The 6885-nt window shown below is 41.5% G+C and overlaps 1 long non-coding RNA gene across 1 annotated transcript; it reads left to right on the forward strand.

The window, feature by feature from the left end:
* The first annotated feature begins 21 nt into the window (after positions 1 to 21).
* On the forward strand, positions 22 to 1215 carry LOC144761460 (uncharacterized). Its single transcript, XR_013595729.1, has 3 exons — positions 22 to 127; positions 220 to 308; positions 803 to 1215. It is a non-coding gene; the product is annotated as an uncharacterized LOC144761460 (long non-coding RNA).
* Positions 1216 to 6885: the final 5670 nt, after the last annotated feature.

Consider the following 6885-nt stretch of genomic DNA (forward strand, 5'->3'; position numbering starts at 1 on the left):
TATTACTTCAGAATCAGGCTACTGGAACAAAGATCTAAAAGACACGTTTTTATCACCAAATGACCAGATTTATTAAAATCAACACGTGACTAAGTGCGCTGAAAGTCATCTTGCAGAAATAAATCAGGTATATTTTCAATATAGGGCAGTTAAGAGAGTATTTAAATAGTATATGGTAAAACATTAGTATCTAATAAAGATCGCATGTCTACTTTTCAGCATATCAGACTCGATATAAAAACGAAATAAAAGCTGTCGCCATAGGAAGCGAAGTCTCTCGCTTATAGATTCGACACCTTGACAATTATGTAAGTAAAATGTGTGAATCCTATTTTATTAGTAAGGATAACTTTAGGGTGAGTGTATAGGTACTTTTTCTATATCCACATCTATCTTGTTTTCTAGATTCTCTTCTTTCTCTGAAGCACCATTCTATAGTATGGAGCTGTTGGTCTGGGAACCCTTCAGAAAAACTATCATAGTTAGGAGTGCAATAAAAATGTATATACTATAAGTGACAATGCTTTTTTATATAAGTATACTTAGTTTAGCCAATATTGATAAATGATCATCCATAATGTAACCTAGCAGGTATAAAGTAAATAACTAGATGGTCTGGCTTTAAATTAATTTGAGTGGTTGCACTAAGATGTTAACACTATATATATATATATATGCATCTGTACTATAAATGTTATAGACCCTCGAATACAGAAACTGAAATTGTATTGTAAATAATTGAAATTAATGTGTATGTATGAGTTGTTGATATATTTTTTCTGTCTTTGTTTTGTTTGTTTAGGTTATATCACTTTTTCTATTTTATATAAAATGTACGAATGACGGTCACCTGACGAAGGCCTTGGGCCGAAACGCGCGTAGTTCTATTCAACCGCATTGCCTTCATCAATTATTCCAACGACTGAATATCTCGTATATCACTGGGTTTATCTGTTTTTTGAAATTGTGGATATGTAATTTTTCTGTTTTCACTTATTGTCTTTGTATGTCTTTAGTTGTAAATAATCCATTCTTTGCCTTAGTTTGAACATTTTGTATTATATATAAATGTTTTTTAAATGTGAAAAATGAAATGAACAAGTAAATGAAATGTAAACAAAAGACAAAAATAACAAGAAAACATACAATAATCAAAATAAAAAGATTGAAGAATTTTTGTATAAACTCACTGTTTCAGCACACGTTTATTTGAATGTTGTGGAGGGTCTATCACTATGTTCAGATTCTGATCTAGGGATTATCGATGCCCTTGGAGTTTGCTACACTTTTTTTCTCTACATAGTTTACCTTCCCTACGAGTAGCTAACTGAGTACATTGTAGGGGCCCCCTTTTTTCCATTGAACAGATCTGGGCTGAACCATCATCGCTCTTTAGCTCACTTCACCACCCCAGTTCAGAACCAGCTACATGCAAATCAATCGTGACTCTGTGCCTCATGGAAACGTTCCAGCCCGAACTGCCAAGTCAGGTCTTCCCTGGATCATAAGCAAGCATCCTAGGACTGGTTTTGGGGTAATACCCCTGATCAGCCAGACTAGCTCGAACCCAGTGGCAAAGTGAGCAAGGGACCAATGTCTGGCCACACCCTAGCAACTTAGGATGAACAAAGCACACACAAGGAGATGTTGGATCGAGCACTGACATGTTTCAGACCGTCACCCCCAGTCACAGATCAGGGTTGAATACATTATAATTCTTTAGTTCACTTCACCACCCAAGTTCAGACCCAGCTTTATGGAAATCAGTCTAGACCCTGTGCCTCATGAGAACAGCCCAGCCCAAACTACCATGCCAGGTCTTGTCAATGTACATTCTGACCAAAGCAAACATAGCTTTGTCAATACCAGTAAGAACAATGTCAATTTACAGGATGACAACTGTGTGCGCAATTTTAGTAAGGTTTATAAAAATGATACCAGTGGTTGCCATAATATTCTTAGTAGTTTCAATGAACTCACATCATTGCTGTCAGATTCACCTAAGGTGATCTCCCATCAACCCAGAGTCAGAGATATGTGGTTAGGCACGTCCGTCGACCCACTACCACACCCATCTAGTAACTGGTCACATGGGAGGTTCTTCGTAAATTAAAGGCAGACCTGAACCCAGGGAAAATTCTGATCAATTCTACAGATAAATAGTTGTACTTCAACAAATCTGAGGTAATTGGCCCTAATGAAACATGTTTCGCCAAAGGCTTGCTTTCCCAGGAAATACCAGACAGCTAGACACCACATGTAGATAGGTACACTCAACTAATCAGGACACAACATACACACCACACGTAGTGATAACACATTCTTAATACCAGCCATCTGGACACACACACATTGGTCCACATTAGCTTTCCCCGAGGGCAAGAGCAATCAGTGTCCTTATCGGATGCTCACATTTGATTGTTTTACGATTTAGATGCTCTTTAGAAAAGTGGAGAAATCATTTTATTGTACCTCATGAACTGTATAAATCGCTGGCCAAAACTTTGTACAACAAGAGATTTTGAGCTGACGCACTCTGTCTAGGCTCTTCATACCACAGTGTTTAATTAAACCTGTTTTGACAAAAGCCTCTTGTCTTTTAAATTATTTAAGGTAAATTCATACCTGACCAACACTTATACTATCTAACCTTATCTCAAACTACCTACACATATGTAATAAGGTAGAGGAGACCCAGGAAGCAGGATAAGTATACTTCATTGAGTATACTTTCAGAGGAACACCCCAGTCACCAGGCACCCAGAAGTCCCGTCCTTGCTGCCCAACCATCCTCTGTGGAATCAACCATTAGTAAGGAATCCAGTGATTCCACAAAGGAATGCAAGACCCCCATGACAATGAGCCCACATAGAAACCCTGTTGCCAAGAGCAACCCAGATACCACACACCTCACTCCTTTTATAATGAACAATACAAAACATCATGAACCAAACAAAACATAGAAAACAAACAAAACATCATGAACACATTCCAGAGACTGAATCTACAAAATCTTTCAAGTAATTGGGGGGAACCACCGCCCTATCACTCTTCCTCAACCCAGAGGAACACTGTGAATTTGCTACATCCATCCGTGGTCATGTCTATTACAATTCCATCACAGACCCCACCAGAACCAACCCCGGTCACACTTTCAGTAGCACCACCACTCCAAACAACCACTCAATTGAGATTCCACACTCTGATGTCTGACGTTTTTACTGCATTCCTAAATAATCTCACTACCTAAATGGGTTTAGAAAACTTTGCTCGCCCACCAGGCAACCTGATTCGTGTCCAATAACCAACATTCACCACGGTACACTTAACTCAATTCCTATCATCAAAAAGTTCCTTTTCTTTTCATTGTCCAAAATGGAGCTGTTGCCAACACTGTCACCACATCTACTCAAAACCCAATGAGGGATTAACAAGGAATTCGCCTTCCTTTTCCTAAAACGTTCAAAGGGATACCTGACAGTTACCGAGTGAGGTGTTAGATGATACGAACACACTTTCTGAGAACCTCCTCCCTCCAGTCCAAGCCATCCTCTTTGGCAATTCTGATAGTTTCTTTCAATTCATCTTTATTCAATCTAACCAAAGCAGATCATAAAATATACATACAATGATAAAATCATGCAAATATAAGACTAAGACACATATGGTAAAAACATCCACAACTAAAAAGGGGTTAATTACAAAGGCATCAAATCTACTGAGACAATGTAAATAAAAGGGTTGTAGTAATGCCTGGAACAGAATTTCCACTTTACAATATAATATCCACTATGCTTCAAAGAAAAAACTATATAAACACTATTTCATCAAATCAACATGCCCCTTCTTTTGGCTAAGATACTCTTCAAGAAGCTAGCAACTGCATGGCATACACAGTGGTCATTAAGTTGCAATAGATAAAATAAATCAGCTTTGCACTTAGAGAATTTTTGTCTGCATAGAAGAGGTATTAAAACCTTTCTAGCAAACGGTAAATAAAATTGACAAAACAAAACAAAGCGTAAAATAGTTTGACTGGATTGCTCATCACATGGACAAGTAAAAATAGAGGCAGAAGAATACTGACCTAGGGGAAAACATATTAGCCAACAGAAGTAACCTAGCCTAAACCTTGCCAACAGTGTCCTCTCATTCACATTTGACACATAAAACAGGTATGGGGCAATATAAGGCACAATTTTAATAATGCAATAATCTTGGACTGAAGGTTTGGACACTTCGGTTTGTTCCCTGGTAACTTGTTTATGCTTGAGGAAACAGTCCTGGACCACGTTTTTATTTTTTTTAAGATTGTCTCAGGGTGCTCAAGCAAGTGGGTGCAACCTTGTGTTTGTAAAATAATCTAAAATCTATAATCAAAGATATATTTTTGCCTTGGAATTGCAGGGCCGTAGGGACAAGATAAGCACTCACTGATAATTGCTCAATTGAGCTCAGATTCTTTATTGTGCCAGATTGAACACCAAAGGGCATGGGGAGGGACATTAATAGCATCTTGGACATACACCAAGCCTAGCTCCAGGTGCAATGGAAAATGCGGGGTAGACAGAGGGTCGCCTAATAACTGATGGCATAATCTGTTCTCTTCTGTCTGTATTACATGAATATCCCTACAATCCCAGATACCCATTCCATATGTTAGAGTTATGTTATGTTATGTTATGTTATGTTATGTTATGTTATTTTTAATTTATATAGCGCTCAGATGCCGCAGCCAAGAGGCGTCCCGGCGCTTTCCAAAGATGGTAGAACACAACACAGCAGAAATAACCAGAAAAGCAATGTTAAACTGAAGAGAATAAGAAGGTTTTTAGTGCCTTCCTAAAAGGGAGCAGATCTGGGATGGAACGAAGAGTAGTAGGTAAAGAATTCCAGAGAGCTGCCGCCAACACTGAAAAAGAGCGACCACCCATTCTAGCTCTTTTAAAGCGGGGCACAATGGCGAGATTTGAGCCTGAGGATCGAAGGGCTCTGGAAGGAACATAGTGTTGGAATGTCTGCAGTAGAATAGGAGGGGAGGCAGACTTAAGAATTTTGAAAGTTAAGCACAAAGCTTTAAACTTAATTCTTTGCCCAACAGGCAGCCAGTGTAGGTCTCGGATAGTGCGACGGGCAGAGACAAACTTCGGGAGGCCGACAAGCATCCTGGCCGCCGCGTTTTGCACCCTCTGAAGGCGGGCCAGTTCTGCCTGATTCACACCCAGAAACAGAGAGCGGGCATAGTCCAGTCTGGTAAGAACCAGTGCTTGGACTATGATCTGTCTGGTGTCCGCATCAAAAAACTTGAAGATGGGTCGGAGGCATTGCAGGGCACCAAAACATGTACCAGCTACACGTTTAGTGTGGGAGGTGAAAGAAAGTTTGTCGTCGAGCCACACCCCGAGATTTCTAACTTCAGCAACGGGGGTGGGAACAGGGCCCAATTCAGATGGCCACCATTGATCTCCCCAGAGTCCACCTTCCCTACCAAAAATAATGACCTCGGTCTTAGAGGCATTAAGTTGTAGTCGGTTGTTCGCCATCCAGCCTGCCACAGCTTTAAGGGCTGACTGAAAGTTAGGGGCATCCATATTGGAATCACCATTAAGTGCCACCGCCAGTTGTGTGTCATCGGCGTATGACACCATGGTGAGACCAAAACTATGGGCTACCTCCGCCAATGGCTGAACATACAAATTAAAAAGGGTAGGACTGAGGGCCGATCCCTGCGGGACACCCTGATGAATGGGGCGAGAGGCCGAGACAAAAGGAGGTGTGGATACTTTGAAGGTTCGATCCGAAAGAAAGGATCGGAACCACTCAAGTGCCAACTCTCCGACTCCGGCCTCCATGAGACGGTGCAGAAGGATCTGATGGGAAACCGTATCAAAGGCGGCACTTAGATCCAATAGGATCAGTGCCGCTGTCTGACCCAGGTCCAGCATCTTCCTAATGTGTTCCACCACGACCAAGAGAGCGGTCTCGGTGCTGTGGCCCGCACGGAACCCATTCTGGGAATTATCCAGAATATTGGATTCCTGCAGATGAGAAGATAAAATCTGATTAGCATGAGATTCTGCTAATTTTGCTAGCCAGGGAAGAAGGGAAATAGGCCGGTAGTGTTCAGACTTGGTAGGGTCAAGGGCAGGCTTTTTAAGGATTGGGATCACAGTCGCCTGCTTCCAAGCCCTGGGAACCGTGCCGGTGTTAAAGGACAAATCCATCAGATTGTGCATTGCGGGGTAGCAGCACTGGGCGAGTTCCCGAAATTGAGTGGGTCTCATAGGGTCGTCCGGGGAGCCAGATTTGACTTTTGTCGTTAAGGCTTTAAACTCCTCCATTGTGGGGCTGGGAATAATAAGCAGTGGTTTAGAAACCGTAGAAGCAATGATATTTTCCCTAATAGGGGCCTGAGAGAAAAACCTGTAAATGGCTTCTACCTTTTCCACGAAGAACGAGGCCAGATCCTCACAATGGGCCAACGAGGCTTCGAGAAAGGTAGTATTGGTCTTTTTACTAGTAAGATCATTGCATACCCTAAATATGACCTTGGTGGGATTAGTGCTGTTCTTAATCTCCTGAGAGTAGAAGGCAGCCCTAGCTAAACAAATGGCCCGATGGTAGACTCTGGTGCAGGCCCTATAAGCCGACTTAAGGTCAGCATCATATTTTTTGCGCCATGCACGTTCCGCTTTTTTGCAGGAGGATTTGAGCTGTTTAAGGGATTCGTCATACCACGGACTGGAGGGACTAGATCTGGTCTTACTCCACCTGACTGGTATGAGAGTATCCAAAGATTGGTTTAACCACTCGCAGAAATTGTCATAGCCAAGGGAAACTTCTATAGGGGGTTGAGGATGGTGTTTCATCAGGAGCTGATGAAAA

The sequence above is a fragment of the Lissotriton helveticus genome, chromosome 6 (genome assembly GCF_964261635.1).
Source record: "Lissotriton helveticus chromosome 6, aLisHel1.1, whole genome shotgun sequence".
Lineage (NCBI taxonomy): Eukaryota > Metazoa > Chordata > Amphibia > Caudata > Salamandridae > Lissotriton > Lissotriton helveticus.